This window comes from Talaromyces atroroseus (assembly GCF_001907595.1).
Source record: "Talaromyces atroroseus strain IBT 11181 chromosome Unknown scaffold_19, whole genome shotgun sequence".
Taxonomy (NCBI): domain Eukaryota; kingdom Fungi; phylum Ascomycota; class Eurotiomycetes; order Eurotiales; family Trichocomaceae; genus Talaromyces; species Talaromyces atroroseus.
The window spans coordinates 69351-87780 of NW_017971451.1; the positions used below are offsets into that span (position 1 = coordinate 69351).

An 18430-nucleotide genomic window follows, 5' to 3' on the forward strand; every position below is an offset into this window, starting at 1 on the left:
TACATTATAATATTCTTTTAACTTTATATTCTTCATTATCTGCTACTTCATCTTTATTTATTAGATTAATAATTAGTTCCAATAATAAGATATAAAATATTAAATATATTTATATTCTTGCTAGTAGCTAGAGTTTATAATTATTATTTACAAGTTTTTCTTTAATAGTAAACAATCTAAATTTAATTATATCAAACTTATCACTCAGTCTTATACTTTTAATATTAAAATTCTTTAATCCTAACATTCATTATAAAAAATAAACTCTCTCCCCCTTTTTAAGTACTAGCGCGTCCTCACGCTTCTTATTATAATACTTCTTCATTCTCATTTCTACCCATTCAATATCTTTTAACAAATTACTATATATTAATTATATATATATTGCTTAGATATTTATTTCATTAAATACTCCTTCTTATTTGATATTTTCCTAACTTATCCTTAGAATTCTTTCTAGATTAGTGAAATATAATACTTATCCTATTAATACATTCATTATATTATTCATTACAAACTAAGCAATTAATAGTAATTCTACCCAATTATCTTAGTTCCAATCCAAATAATATCTTAGATATTATTCAACTACTTAAATCATTTATTCAATCTAACCATCAGTTTATTAATAATATACAGTTACTAGATTATATTCTATTCTACAATTTTTTATAATTATCTACTAAAATTTAGATATAAATAACTTATCTCTATTAGATATAATTTCACTTAATAATCTAAATATTATAAATACTTCTTATAATATTAATATTATGTATTATTATGCTATTAAACTCTTTAATATTAGTTTTAGAATAATATATTTTATAAGTTTATCCATAATAATAATAGCTTCAGTATATATAATTCCTAAAATAGGATCTTTTAACTCTAATAAGCCTTATATAAAATTTATTATAATCTTTTACTATACTTTTATTAATATCTCTAGAATCTACATTCTTTCATAAGATTAGTAATTAATTGATTTATTATAATTACAACTATTACATTTCTTAATATAGTCTTCAACCAACTTTCTTATTCTTAAGAAATAATATATTCACTATATCTTTTCTACTATTCAGTCAATTTTATGATATCCTTTAATTAATAAATCATAATTCATTTAAATAACTTTTATAATCATTAAAAATAGTACTAATATTAATTCTTTCTAAATAACTAATCCATTCTCAATTACTGCTTTATTATTATATAATACTATCTACAGTATTTTATTATTCCTAATAACTTCTACTATCTTTTTATAAAAACCTTTACTTTCTATTATAATTATTATCACTAATATTATTTTATTATTATAGCAAATTCCATCTTCATCTTCCACTAATATATTTATTCATGATTATTATATTCTAATTACATAATCTACTCTTCTATTTAATATATTAGCAATAACATTTTCTTTTCCTTTAATATATTCAATTTAAAACTTAAACCTTAATAGATACTCTAACTATCTAACTTATCTGCTAATAAGCTCTTTTATTATTATAAAATACTTTAGATTATAATAATCACTTTTCATAATTATTTCTTCTTTAATTCTTTATAAGTAATATCTCTATTACTTAAATACTTTAACTACTATGAATAACTCCCTATTATAAATATCATAATTCCTTTCTATAGTAGTAAATTGTCTAAAGTAGAAGGTAATAGATCATAATTATCCATTATCTCCTAATTATTCCAAAACAATTCCTAATATATATCCTAATACATCTAATTAAATTATATTTAGTTTTTCTAGATTATAAAATATAAGAATTAGTACTTCCTTGATTAATTTCTTAACTTTCTTAAATACTTACTATTATTATTCTATCTAATTAAATTCTTGATCTTTTTATAATAATTTTATAATTAATTATATTATTTCTATATAGTTCTTTAAGTATCTTCTAATATATCTTATTACACCTAAAAATTACTATATTTTATTAATATTTATTAAGATAGACTAGTTAAATATTGCATCTTTCTTTTTAAATTAAATCTTCAATCCTTTTAATATATAAACCATTTCTAAATAATTAACAATTATAATATTAAATTTACACTTTTTAATCTTAAGTATTAATCCTTTATTTATAAGTACTATTATAACTAGTCATATATATTCTTTATATTTTTCTAGGTTTTATAAGTATACAATAATATTATTAAAGTAAACTGCAATAAACTTATTTAAATATTTCTATAGAATATATATTATATATTGTATAAATTATATTAATAGATTCTTTAAATCTATTAATACAACTATCTATTCAAATAGTCCTTTATCTATAAGAAAAGCTATTTTCTAAATATTATCTTCAGCTATTTATAGATTATAATAACCCTATTGAATATCAAAGACTATTATAATCTTTACTCCTTATAAGAGATCTCTTTTTTACTCTTAGTAAGGCATCTTATTTATATTATTTACTATTCTATTATTTAATATTCTATAATTAATAATTATTTATTTAATTATATTCTTTTTATTAATAAATATTGATTGTGCTGATGCTTTTTTATATCCTAATTATATATATATTACTTTATAAAACTTATTAGTAAACTTATTTTTAAGTTCTAATTCATCTCTTAACTTATAATATTATTTAACTAATAATAGTGTAAATTCTTTTTTTAATTTAATTTATACTTTGAACTCTTTATTATATATTAATAATTATTATTCTTTTTTTATAAATAGTTTAATAAACTTGTAATATTTTTTTAATAATTTCACTAAAACTTCTATAAATTCCTTTTTATATAATTCTTTCAGTTTTAGCTTTATTTTCTGTGTTTTTTTAGTGATTTTTATCTTATTAATCATTTATACTTACTAGATTATCTTAATCTCTTCTATTTTATTATTTCTAATTCTTATTTTATTTTCATTATTCAGATTTCTTTGACCATTTTATGGTTTTTTTATACTTTATACTTTATTTTTCTTATTAATATATTTGATATCTTTAGTAAATGTTATTTTCTATTTCTATTCTTTTATCTTCTATACTGATCTTTTAGCTTTTGATAGTATACTGAGGATTTTCCCTGATTTCTTATATAGCTGTGTAATTTCTTTAATATTCTTTTTAATCATTTGTGTCTTCAGTGCTATTTTATTAATAATCACTATTCCTTTAGTCCAGTTGATTATTAGATTTTGGGTTTGTAATTATGCTATTCTAAATACAGTATTATAGTATTCTCTTAATATTAGTGTGATGTTAAGTATAATTATTATAGTATATTATTCTGATTTCACAACAATATTTGATGTCTATCTTTTATAATCTTGACTAATTATTTCTCTGTTAATAAAGATAATTATTGCCTATTTGTTAGTCTAGGTTATAGATAGTCCTGCTTCTTTTATAAATTTTTTTTTAATATAATTATAAGCTGCTTCTAAATTTAACAAGATTCTTGTGTTTTTTCTATTAATTTTTACTAGTATCATTACTATTTAACTGACTGTTTTTAGTTCTGTAGCTATTGCAATAAATTTTATTATGATTATATGCTTTTCTTGATACTTTTATCGATATTTAAAGTATTCCTTAACACTATAGTAATACTGTTTGTGTGGTCCTTCTACCTTACATTCAGTAATTATAATATTGTTGTGATAGAGGTGTGTGGGTTCTTGATAGATATATTGATATTTTATCTATTCTTATAGACATTTAAGTCTTGATTCTTTAATTACTTCTAAAATCCTTGAAAACTATCCTTTTTATTCTTTTTCACAAAATGTATTTCATATAATAAGTTATAATATATTATTTAATGTACTTTCTAATATAAATTTCCTTCTAATATTAGATAGTAATAATAAAAGTAATTTCTTATATATCTAGTTATTTTATTATAAAAGTGTTATCCCTACTTATATGATATATATTTATACATGTTTGTTAGAGGTGTATGTATTTATCCATATTATTAATATACATAATATGTCTATTCTTTGTAGTATTCGTATTTTTTGATATAATCTTTCTATTTCTATTGAGATCTCTTCTAGTAAGTTGTGTTTACTGATATATAATTATATTAGTCATTCTTTTAATAAATAATATTATTCTATACTTTATTTAGTTCTTTCTTAATAGGGTTTTTATCTGATTCTCAATATAGGTCTTTATGAGTTATTATTATTAGCTTATTGTTCTATAATATTAGTTGAGTATAAAACAACTCTTTTAATAAGGATTTTGCTTGGGTATTCTTTATACTAAAATCTTTTGTGTTAATTTCTTTTAAATCAGTATCTTTACTGTATTCTTCTGATAAGTCTTTAATATTTTTAAGGTGATGTGTAAGAAATGCCTAGTTAATTGATTCTTCTTTTGAATTATAAGATTGGCATCTCTTCTTTATATTGATACTAACTTATCTTACTTATTTAATACTTCTTCTAAGATTAAATCTTTTTTATTTCTGTTTTTTGTTTTTATTATTTAGATTATTAAGTATTTTTTTTAATTATTCTGGAGCTTCCTGCTCTTTAGTTTATTATATCTATTTTACTTAAATTTATTTATAATTTATTATCTATTCTAATTATTATTCTTTATCTTTAACTGATTACTTTAAGTCTTTATTAGAATTAATTTTATTATTAGCTGTTCTATCAGCTTTACTATTATCAATTATAATTAGTAGAATTATTATTATAACTTACTCTTTCAAATTTAAAATGACCAGTTTCTGGTTCTTTTTTAGCTTTTAGTATTAATTTATAAAGTAATCTGGTTTTTTATAATTAAAATAGGCTTTGTTTTTTCTTAATTTATCTTTTTTTTCTTTAGATAAGATTACATTCAGTTATATTATTATATCTTTATTCTTATCTTTAATTTATTTTTAATATAAGTTTACTTTATTTTTTCTGAATTCTTTTTTTTCTATTTATTAAGTATATATAGTTAAATTAATCTAGGATACTACTTCTATCATTATTTAAAAGATTTCTAATTATAGTATTATCATTAAGATTTAATTTTTAATGTTATTTTTTAATTCTTTATAGAACTAGTCTCTAAATTCTTAATTATTTTATAAAAGTTTTTCTAATATCTATAAGAATTTTAAAATATATTCTTTAACTAAGATTTATTATTTAATATATTAAATCTTATTAATGGCTTTAATTTTCTTATTAATAATTTTCTATAACTAGTTAAGTTTTTCTTTATAATACTAGTAACTAGAAAATATTATAATTATCTTAGGGTTTCTTTATTTTTTATTGTTATTTATATAGTATTAATTAGTAATATATAGAGCAAATTATTTTATAATTTCTCTATTAAAGAAGTTTGATGTTATTAATACTTTATTAGACTTATTTATAATTTATTTATTATTATATATAAAATAAAATTATATTTAAGTAAGATATATCTTAAGAATTTTATATTCTCCTTTAAATAGAGTTATTATTTTAATCTTAATTTTTTAAAATATTTAGCTTAGTCTTTCTTTATTATTAACTATAGCTTATTTTAGTTCTTTAATATATTATAATAGTGCTATTATATCTCTATTATTAGTAGTTATAATATTCTTATTGCTAGTATTAATAGTTTATAAATTAAGACTTAGAGTTATTAAAACTAAAGTTTAAAATGCTATTATTATTTATTCTTAAAATTTCTCTTTTAATTAAGGATCTTAAATTATCAGAAACTTTAGTTTAATTACTATTAAATATAGCTAAGATAGCTATTAATAGATAAAGTTAATAGGCTTTTAAGATTAAAAGGTCTTAATAGATAAAAAAAATAAGAATAAGACTATAAATATCTTAATTAATAAAAGATTATATATTTAAGTTATTATAGTTAATTTAAAATAATAGAAGAAAATTAAATATATAATAAATAAGTATTCTTATATAGCTTTTCTCTATTATAGCTATTATAGCTATTTCCTTTTATTAGGCTCTGATAAGTCTGATCATATCTATTATAGCTATGTACTAACGACTAGCTCTAATGGCTATGATAGCCCTAGTCCTGATATGTCCTAGCTTTGCTCGTGGTATCTTCGGATAATCCTTTGTTCCCACGCATTAGCGTTTCATATCCATTGGCTTGTGACGTTCTGATTCTCTGACAGCTTTAGAGTAATTAAAAAAAATATTTAGTAATTTAAGCAATAAAAATAAAAAATAAAAATAGAAAAGATTTAGTTTTAAAAAAAATATTAAATAAGTAAGATAAGTTAATATTAATATAAGAAAGAGATATTAATTTTATAATTTAAGAGAAGAATCAATTAATTAGGCATTTCTTATATATTATCTTAAAAATATTAAAGATTTATTAGAAGAATATAGTAAAGATACTGATTTAAAAGAAATTAATATAGAAGATTTTAATATAAAGAATATCTAAGTAAAATTCTTATTAAAAGAGCTATTTTATACTTAATTAATATTATAGGATAATAAATTAATAATAATAACTTATAAGGACTTATATTAAGAATTAAATAAAAATCTTATTAAAAAAGAACTAAATAAAGCATAGAATAATATTATTTAGTTTTAAGAGAATAATTAATATAATTATATATTAGTAAATATAACTTATTAGAAAAAGTCTTAATAGAAATAGAAAGATTATATTAAAAAATATAAATATTATAAAGAATAGATATATTATATGTGTTAATAATATAAATAAATATATATATCTCTAGTAAATATATATAAATATATATTATATAAGTGAGAATAATGCTTTTATAATAAAATAACTAAATATATAAGAAATTATTTTTATTATTACTATTTAGTATTAGAAGAAAATTTATATTAGAAAGTATATTAAATAATATATTATAATTTATTATATAAAATATATTTTGTAGAAAAAGAATAAAAGGAATAGTTTCTAAGGATCTTAGAAATAATTAAAGAATTAAGACTTAAATATCTATAAGAATGGATAGAATATTAGTATATCTACTAAGAATTTATATATCTTTATTATAATAATATTATAATTATTAAATGCAAAGTAGAAGGATTATATAAATAATATTATTATAATATTAAAGAATACTTTAAGTATTAATAAAAATATTAAGAAAAGTACTATTATAATAACTATAGAACTAAAGGCAGTTAGTTAAATAGTAATAATACTAGTAAAAATTAATAGGAAAAATGTAAGAATCTTATTAGATTTAGAAGTAGTCTATAACTATATTAGAGAAGAATTTGTGAAAAAAGTAGGACTATCTATAATCTAGATTAATAAATAAGTAATAATTATCTCTATTAGTAGAGAAATAATTAGTTAAGGCTATAAAAGATAGATATTAAATATTATTATGAAATTAGGATAATATGCTATAATAATTATGCTTGATATTATACTAATATTAAGAAAATACTATAATATTATATTTGGAATAGTATGATTATAAACTTAAAATCTAATAATCAACTAGATTAAAGAAGTAATAATTATTAATAAAATAGTACTAAAGATATAAATAATTAAAAAGAATATTAAGGAAATTACACAGTTATAAGAGGAATTAGGGAAAATCTTTAGTATATTATTAAAAGCTGAAAGATTAGCATAAAAAGTAAAAGAATAGAAATGAAAGATGATATTTACTAAAGATATTAAATATATTAATAAGAAAAATAAAGTATAAAATATAGAAAAATTATAAAATAGTTAGAAGAATTAAAAAGATAAAAAAGAGAAAAGAATTAAAAATAATAATATAAGAAAGATTAAGACAATTTAGTAAGTATAAATAATTAATAAGATAAAAATTACTAAAAAAATATAAAAAATAAAACCAAAACTAAAAAAATTATATAAAAAGGAATTTATAAAAGTTTTAGTAAAATTATTAAAAAAGTATTATAAGTTTATTGAATTATTTATAAAAAAAGAATAGCAATTATTAATATATAATAAAGAATTTAAAGTATGAATCAAACTAAAAAAAGGATTTATATTATTATTGATTAAGTAATATTATAAGTCAAGAGATGAATTAGAATTTAAGAATTGTCACGCGCCTGGATCCACCCTAGTTGTCACTGGTTGTGTCGAGGTACGATACGATGGATGAACCACACAAAGGTTCACGAGAGTAACTTGTTAATAAGATTAGATGTAATTTAAACTTATTAATAATAAAAGTTTAATTAATTATAACTTAGAATAAAAGAAGTGTCTTAAAGTATTATAATACTTTAAGTAGGTTTACCTTACTAATTCTCTTAGTATATAATCAAGTAATTTAGATTAAAGAGCTATATTAAGTAAGAATTAAATATAGAAATAAGTATATTTATATAATTAATATTTTCTATATTTATTTTATACTTTTAAATATATATCTAATTATATATCCAATAGTCTTATTTAGCACTATATATATTTTTCTTATATCTTATAGTATATATCCTAATATATATTAGTCATATATTTCTTTATATTAGCTATAAATTTATATATTTAGTGACTATCTTATATATTGATATATATAAATAACTAATTATAGTATTAACTATTTTAATTAAGCACCTTTTCTTAATAATACTAATTTCTACCTAGTATTATATAAATTAATTTTATAATATTACTCTCTTCTTTTAAGACCTTTATCCTTAAAGGTATAAATAAAAAAACTTATTCTTATTCCTAGTATAATCCTGCTTTCTTTATAGATAAATATTTAAAATATATTAATATACTCATCTTTAATTATCTTATATATTATATTATCCAGACTAATTTTATTTAAAAGAATAATCTTCCTTCTAATTCTTTATATAAATATTATTTATTCTAAAATAAAGTTTATATTATAGATTCTAGAAGTTATAATTATGCTTTATATATTTATTATAATTATAAATATAAAAAGTATTTCTATAATTTAAAAAAATAATCACTCTTTAAAAAAGAGTAAGATAAATTAAAGTTTAATCTTAAATTAGCTAAGCTTTAGTTAAAATAATATATAATAATATAATAAAAGTTATTTGCTAAATTTTATTATATTTAAAAATAATAAAAGTTTCTTAAAGAATATAATAATAAAATATTAGATTATAATATAAATATTATAAATATCTTTAATAAGAAAGATCCTAAAGATCTTGTTTTAATTTTTTTAAATGAATAGCATCTTAACACTACTATATCTTCCTTAGATATTAAGATATTATTTACTAATCTTAAACTATTTCTACTAAATATGCTCTTATCCTAGGATTTTTTTCTTTTAGATCTTAATATTAATAAAACTCTTTAATTATCTCCCTTATTTTAGCAAAATTCTTAATAACTTCTTAGATATTTTTTAACTTATTATATTCTTTCTATTTTATTAAATATCTCTTATAATTTTCTGTTATTTTAGTTGCTAATATTCTTTTAATCTTATAAATTTTTTATTTAATAATAATATTAATTTATATTTTTATATTCTATAGTGCTAGTTCTAATAATAATATATAAAATATAGAATAAATTTTCATAAAGTCTAGTAATTTAAGTTTATAATTAACTTCTCTAATTTTTTCTTTAATTTTAAATAATTCTAATTATAAATAATCAAATTTATTGCTTTCTTATAGTATTTGTAGATTTTTTTAAAAGAGATAGATCTTTCTTTTTTTTTTAAAATCAGATCCCTTCTAATTTTTATAATTATATCTTTCTATATTAATTTATTCTTTATATTCTATTTCTTATTATAAATAGAGATATATAACTTTTATGTTATTAATTATTCCTTTCACAGTTTCTACTATTAGTTAATTATAATATAGTTATCCTAGTATTCTTACTTCTTTTCTAGTATATATTATAAATAATATTATTTTTATTATAAACTGCTTATTTATATTATATATTAATTATATCATTAAGAGTAGTTCTACTCAATTGTTTTATTAATAATTTATATAACTTTATAAGTATTGTTTAAGTGTCTGATTTATTTATTCTATTTATTTATTAATTTATAGATAATATACTAAATTTAATCATTATTTTTCTTTTATTAGATCTATCATAGATTTCCATAGTTATAATATAAATGCTAGTCCTCTGTCTAATATTATAATTTCTAGTATACTATAATATTAAAACACTTATTATAATAATATTTTAGCTAGTAATAGTATATTTATTTTTTCTATTATTAGTATAAAGTATATATACTTCATCATCCTATCTATTATTACTAAGATTAAGTCATATCCTTCTAACTTTAATAGTTTTATAATAAGATCTATTATTACTTATTACTATAGATATTCTAGTGCCTATAATAGTTGCATTTATCTATATAGTTTATGTCTTATAACCTTGTTCTTTTAACACATATCGTATTTCTTAATATAATTATATATTACTTTATACATATTTAGCCAGTAATAATTTCTCAATATTCTTTCCAATATATTATTAATTCCTAGATATCCTATTATTAGTTCATTATAATATATTTTAATAATCTTTTCTCTAACTATTTTTAATATATAAATTAAACCATACCAAAATATAAGTCCTATTTTATTAGTAATTATTTTTTTATACTTCTCTTCTTATTATATATTACTTAGTATCCCTTAAATAATTTTATTATTTGCTATTTTCTTAACAATTAGGTCTTATAACTCTAAGTTAGTATTATATTCCATTATTACTACTAGAGTAGTAATCTATAAATTATATTCTAGATTTCTATTTTCTGTTTTCTTAAGTAATATAGATTCTAGTATTTATATTCCTTCTTTATAATCTAATTATCTGCTAAATATATCTACTCATTTATTATTTTTTCCTTTGTAATATTCAATCATAAACCAGTATTATAATAATATTTCTAACTATCTCATTTATCTTCTTATTAATACTTTAATTGATAAAAAGTAAGTAAGATTTTTATAATCTATAATAATTTATATAGAAAACTTGATTCCTTCTAGATATATTCTTCAATAGTATAATGCTATTACTATTACTAGTAATTCTTTATTATAGATATCATAATTTAACTCTATATTAATTATTTTTCTTAAATAGTATATAATTACTCTTTATTTTCTATCTTATCCTTCTTATATTATTATTGCTTCAATAGTATAATCAAATATATTAGTTTCTAGTATTATTAGCTTATTATTATCAAACTGTACTAGTATAAATATAGTCATTAAATAATATTTTGCTTCTTTAAAAGCTTTTTCTTATTCTTCTATCCATTCATATCTAATATCCTTTTTGAGTAATCTGAATATAAATACTATAATATTTGCATATCTTTTAATGTATCTTTAATAGTAGTTAATCATTCTAATAAATAATTATAGTTTCTTAATATTTCTTAATATAGGCTAGTCCCTTACTACCTATACTTTTTCTTTATCTATTTATATTTCTTTCTATATAATCTAATATCTTAAGAAATTAGTTTCTTACATATAGAATTCGCATTTTTCTAGTTTCACTTATAATTTTATTATTTTTAAATTTCATAATATTATTTTAATATATCTAATATAATCCTTCAAGCTATTCAAAAATATTATAATATCATTAAGATAGGTAATTGTCAGAGAATCAGAACGTCACAGCCCATAGATCAGGTTAGTCACTATGGGACTAATACACATTGGAACAAAGGATTACCCGCGAAGCCTTAGGATTAAGATAATAAAGCTAGTAAAGCTATTATTATATTAATTATATTAGTTAGAATAGAACAAGCAGAGCTATTATTATATTAGTTATAATAAAGAAAAACTATATAAGAATGCTTATTTATTATATATTTAATTTTTTTCTATTATCTTGAATTAACTATAATAACTTAAGTATATAATCTTCTATTAATTAAGATATTTATAATTTTATTTTTATTTTTTTTATCTATTAAGATCTTTTAATCTTAAAAGCCTATTAATTTTACTTATTAATAGTTATTTTAGCTATATTTAATAATAAGATAATTAAAGTTTCTAATAATTTAAGACTCTTAATTAAAAGAAAAGTTTTAAAAATAAATAATAATAATATCTTAAATCCTAATTCTAATAATCTTAAATCTTAATTTATAAACTATTAATACTAGTAATAAGAATATTATAATTACTAATAATAAAGACATAATAATGCTATTATAATACATTAAAGAACTAGAATAAGTTATAATTAATAATAAAAGAAGACTAAGCTAAATATTTTAAGAAATTAAAATTAGAATAGTAATACTATTTAAAAAAGAATATAGAATCTTTAAGATATATTTTACTTAAATATAACTCTATTTTATATATAATAATAAATAAATTATAAATAAGTCTAATAAAGTACTAGTAGTATCAAGCTTTTTTAATAAAGAAGCTATAAAGTGGTTTGCTTTATATATTACTAATTAATATTATATATATAATAATAAAGAATAGAGAAATCTTAAGATAATTATAATATTTTCTAGTTATTAGTATTATGAAGAAAAATTTAATTAGTTATAAAAAATTATTAATAAGGAAATTGAAGTTATTAATAAGATTTAATATATTAAATAATGAGTTTTAATTAAAGAATATATTTTAAAATTCTTATAAATATTAAAAAGATTTTTATAAAATAATTAAGGATTTAGAGATTAGTTTTATAAAGAATTAAAAAATAATATTAAAGATTAAATCTTAATAATAATACTATAACTAGAAATATTTTAAGTAATGATGGAAGTAGTATCTTAGATTGATTTAACTATATATATTTAATAAATAGAAAAAGGAGAGTTTAGAAAGAATAAAGTAAATTTATATTAGAAATAAATTAAAGATAAGGATAAAGATATAATAATATAACTGAATGTAATCTTGTTTAAAGAAAAAAAGAATAAATTAAGAAAAAATAAAGCTTATTTTAATTATAGAAAATTAGGTTATTTTATAAATTAATACTAAAAGTTAAGAAAGAACTAGAAACTAGTTATTTTAGGTTTAAAAGAGTAAGTTGTAATAATAATTCTACTGGTTTTAATTAATAATAGTAAAGCTAGTAGAACAGTTAATAATAAGATTAAATTTAATAAAGATTTAAAGAAATTAGTTAAAGATGAAGAATAATAATTAAAATAAATAATAAACTATGAATAAATTTAAGTAGAATAAATATAATAAATTAAAAAATAGGAAGCTCTAAAATAATTAAAAAAAATATTTAATAATTTAAGTAATAAAGATAAAAAATAAAAATAAAAAAGATTTAGCCTTAAAAGAAGTATTAAATAAGTAAGATAAATTAATACTAATATAAGGAAGGGATATTAATCTTATAATTTAGAGGAAGAATTAATTAGCTAGGCATTTCTTACATATTATTTTGAAAATATTGAAGATTTATTAGAAGAATATAGTAAAGATACTGATTTAAAAAAAATTAATATAGAAAACTTTAATATAAAGAATATCTAAGCAAAATCTTTATTAGAAGAGTCACTTTATACTTAATTAATATTATAGAATAATAAGCTAATAATAATAATTTATAAGGACCTATATTAAGAATTAGATGAAAACCTTATTAAGGAAGAATTAAATAAAGTATAAGATAATACTATTTAATCTTAAGAGAATAATTAATATAATTATATATTAGTAAATGCAATTTATTAGAAAAGGTCTTAAAAGAAATAGAAAGATTATATTAAAAAATATAAATACTATAAAGAATAAATATATTATATATGTTAATAATATAGATAAATATATACATTTTTAGTAAATATATATAAATATATATTATATAAGTGAGGATGATGCTTTTATAATAGAATAATTAAATATATAAGAAATTACTCTTATTATCACTATCTAGCCTTAAAAGAAAATTTATATTAGAAAGTATATTAGATAATATATTATAATGTATTATATAAAATACATCTTATAGAAAAAGAATAAAAGGGATGGTTTTTAAAGATTTTAGAAGTAATTAAAAAATTAAGGCTTAAATATCTATAGAAATAAATAAAATATTAGTATATTTATTAAAAACCTGTATACTCTTATTATAATAATATTATAATTACTAAATGTAAAGCAGAAGGATTATATAAATAGTATTATTATAGTGTTGAGAAATACTTTAAATATTAATAAAAATATTAAGAAAGATATATAATTATAATAGAATTTATTATAATAATTATAAAACTAAAAATAGTTAGTTAAATAATAATAATATTAGTAAAAATTAATAGAAAGAATATAAGAATCTTATTAAATTTAAAAGCAGTTTATAATTATATTAGAGAAGAATTTATAAAAGAAGCAGGATTATCTATAATCTAGATTAATAAATAAGTAATAATTATCTTTATTAGTGAAAAAATAATTAGTTAAGGCTATAAAAGATAGGTATTAAATATTATTATAAAATTAGAATAATATATTATAATAATTATACTTGATATTACACTAATATTAAGAGAATATTATAATGCTATATTTAGAATAATATAGTTATAAATCTAAAATCTAATAATTAACTAGACTAAAGAAATAATAATTATTAATAAAATAGTACTAAAGATATAAATAATTAAAAAAAATATTAAAAAAATTATATAGCTATATAAGAAATTAAGAAAAATTCTTAGTATATTATTGAAAGCTGAAAGGTTAGTATAAAAGATAAAAAAATAGGAATAGAAGGTGATATTTACTGAAGATATTAAATATATTAATAAAAAAAATAAAGCATGAAATGTAGAAAAATTATAAAATAATTAGAAAAATCTAAGTAATAAAAAAGAAAAAAGAATAAAAAATAATAAAATAAAAAAGATTAAGATAATCTAATAAGTATAAATAATTAATAAGATAAGAATTATTAAAAAGATATAGAAAATAAAATTAAAACTAAAAAAATTATATAAAAAAGAACTTATAAAAGTTTTAATAAAATTATTAAAAAAGTATTATAAATTTATTAAATTATTTATAAAAAAAGAATGATAATTACTAATATATAATAAGAAATTTAAAGTACAAATCAAACTAAAAGAAGGATTTATACTATTATTAATTAAATAATATTATAAGTTAAAAGATAAATTAAAATTTAAGAATAAATTTATTAATAAATTTTATAAAGCAATATATATATAACTAAAATATAGAAAAGCATTAGCATAATTAATATTTATTAATAAAAAGAATATAACTAAATAAATAGTTATTAATTATAGAGTATTAAATAATAGAATAATAAATAATATAAATAAGATATTTTATTAAAAATAAAAGAGAGATTTCTTATAAAGAGTAAAGATTATAATAGTCTTTAATATTTAATAGGATTATTATAATCTATAAATAACTAAAGATGATATTTAGAAAATAGCTTTTCTTATAGATAAAGGATTATTTGAATGGGTAGTTGTATTAATAGATTTAAAAAATCTATTAATATAATTTGTATAATATATGATATATATTCTATAGAAATATTTAAATAAATTTATTGCAGTTTACTTTAATAATATTATTATATATTTACAAAATCTAGAAGAATATAAAGAATATATATAATTAGTTATAATAGCACTTATAAATAAAGGATTAATACTTAAGATCAAGAAATATGAATTTAATACTATAATTATTAATTATCTAGGAATAATTTATATGCTAGAAAGATTAAAGATTTAATCTAAAAAGAAAGATATAATACTTAACTAGCCTATCTCAATAAATATTAATGAAATATAATAATTTTTAGACTTAACAGGATACATCAGAAGATACTTAAAAAACTATATAGAAATAATATAACTAATTATAAAACTACTATAAAAAAACTAAGATTTTAATTAGATAGAATAATAATAATAAGTATTTAAAAAAGTTAAGAAATTAGTTAGAGAAGCATTAATTCTTATACTTTATAATCTAGAAAAATTAAATATAATTTAACTAGATATATTAAAATATACATTAAAGATTGTTTTAAAATAACTAGAAAATAATAGATAATTATGACTTATTATCTTCTACTCTAGATAATTTACTACTATAGAAAGAAATTATAATATTTATAATAGAGAGCTACTTATAGTAATTAAAGCATTTAAGTAATAAAAATACTACTTATAAAGAGTTAAAGAAGAAATAATTATAAAAAGTGATCACTATAATCTGAAGTACTTTATAATAATAAAAGAGCTTGTTAACAGATAAATTAGATAATTAAAGTATCTATTAAGGTTTAAGTTTCAAATTAAACATATCAAAGGGAAAGAAAATATTATTGCTAATATATTAAATAGAAGAGTAGATTATATAATTAGAATATAATAGCCATGAATAAATATATTAGTAAAAGATGAAGATGAAATTTGTTATAATAATAAAGTAATCTTAGCAATAATAATTATAATAGAAAGCAAAGGTTTTCATAAAAAAAATAGTAGAAGCTACTAGGAATGACAAAATACTATAGATAGCACTATATAATAATGAAGCAGTAATTAAGAATGGATTAGCTATTTGGAAAGAATTAATATTAGTACTATTTTTAATAATTATAAAAGTCATTTAAATAAACTATAATTTATTAATTAAAAGATATTATGGAATTAATTAAATACTGGAAAAGATATAATAAATATACTACTTTTTAAGAATAAGAAAATTAGTTAAAGATTATATTAAGAAATGTGATAGTTATAATTATAATAAACTAATTAATTATTAATCTTATAAAAGAATACAGATTTTAAAAATACTAATAAAAGTATAGCAGAAGATTACAATAGATTTTATATAAGACTTATCAGAGTTAAAAGATCCTATTTCAGGAATTATATATACTAAAGCTATTATTATTATAAATAAACTTATAAAATATATTATCTTAAAACTAATACTAAAGAGTTTAATAATATAATAATATATAATATTAATGTTATAAGAAGTGTTTATAATGTTTAGATTATCTAGTAAAATCATATTTGATAGAGATAAATTATTTATATCTAAATTTTAGCAGACAATTATGAAAAATTATAAAGTAGAATATAATCTATTAACTATATATTATTAATAGACTAATAATTAGACTAAAAGAATGATTTAAGCAATTAAATAATATCTAAGATATTACTTAAATTAGAATTAAAATAATTAGATAGAATTATTACTAATTACTTAGTTTGTAATAAATAATACTATAAATATATTAATAAGATAAATATTATATTTTATTAATCTAGGAAGAATTCTAAAGATGAGTTAAAAAAATATTAAATAAAAAGAAATATCTAATAAAATAAATATCTAAGTAATATATATATAATTATTGCATAGCAATTTATTAAAAGATATTGAATAGGCAGAAATAAGAATAAAGAAATATTATAATAAGAAGTATGAGAATATATTAATACTTAAAAAGGAGAAAAGAGTTTACTTTTTATAATAAATATTAGGATTAAAGAATTTTAATGTCAAAAATATAAGACTAAGTAATAAGTTTAATATAATTAAATTTAGACTGTTTACTATTAAAGAGAAACTTATAAATAATAATTATAAACTTTAATTACTAGTAAGAATGTAAATATATTTAATATTTTATATTTTATTATTAAAATTAATTACTAATCTAATAAATAAAGATGAAGTAGCAGATAATAAAGAATATAAAGTTAAAAGAATATTATAATATAAGTTAGAAAAAGGATATATCTATTACTTTATGAGATAAAAAGAATATAAATCTAAAAAAAATATATAGAAATCTATTAGGCACTTAAATTATTTTAAGAAAATTTAGGAATAAAAACAGAAGTATAGTTAAAAAAAATAAAAGAATTAAAGTTAATACTAAGAATAAGATTATTATTTTATAAAATAAAAATAATAATTAAAAGCTTTTTAATCTCTTATTATTTTTTTACTTATTTTATTTTTATCTTTTTTTTTACTTTTTTTAATCTTTCTAACTCTTTAATATTCTTTATATCTAATTGAATGAATTAACTAGCATATTTTTATAATAATTTTTATTATTTATTAAAATGAGTATATTTTATTAAGAGAGCTTTAATTTTAGTATTTATTCTATCTTTATCCTCTTCTAAGTATTTCTAAGTATAAAGAAGTTTTTTCTATATAAGATTAGATAAAGCTATTAAAATATATTTATAATAATTATTTTACATATACTTACTATAATATAATAATATTTCTAATTTTATATAAATCTTATTTAGTAAAAAGTAATAAAAGTAAGATAAAAATAATTTTATACTAGATTACTTAATATATAATATAAGATTATTTTTATTAATATTTTATTTTAAAAATATAATTAGCATA

The 18430-nt window shown here is 16.4% G+C and overlaps 5 annotated features.

Annotated features, from left to right (window-relative positions):
- Positions 1-6158: part of a repeat region (Identified by RepeatMasker using a combination of RepBase library and repeat library created with RepeatScout) that runs on past the window's edge.
- Positions 6158-8079: a repeat region (Identified by RepeatMasker using a combination of RepBase library and repeat library created with RepeatScout).
- Positions 8080-11644: a repeat region (Identified by RepeatMasker using a combination of RepBase library and repeat library created with RepeatScout).
- Positions 11621-11669: a repeat region (Identified by RepeatMasker using a combination of RepBase library and repeat library created with RepeatScout).
- Positions 11642-18430: part of a repeat region (Identified by RepeatMasker using a combination of RepBase library and repeat library created with RepeatScout) that runs on past the window's edge.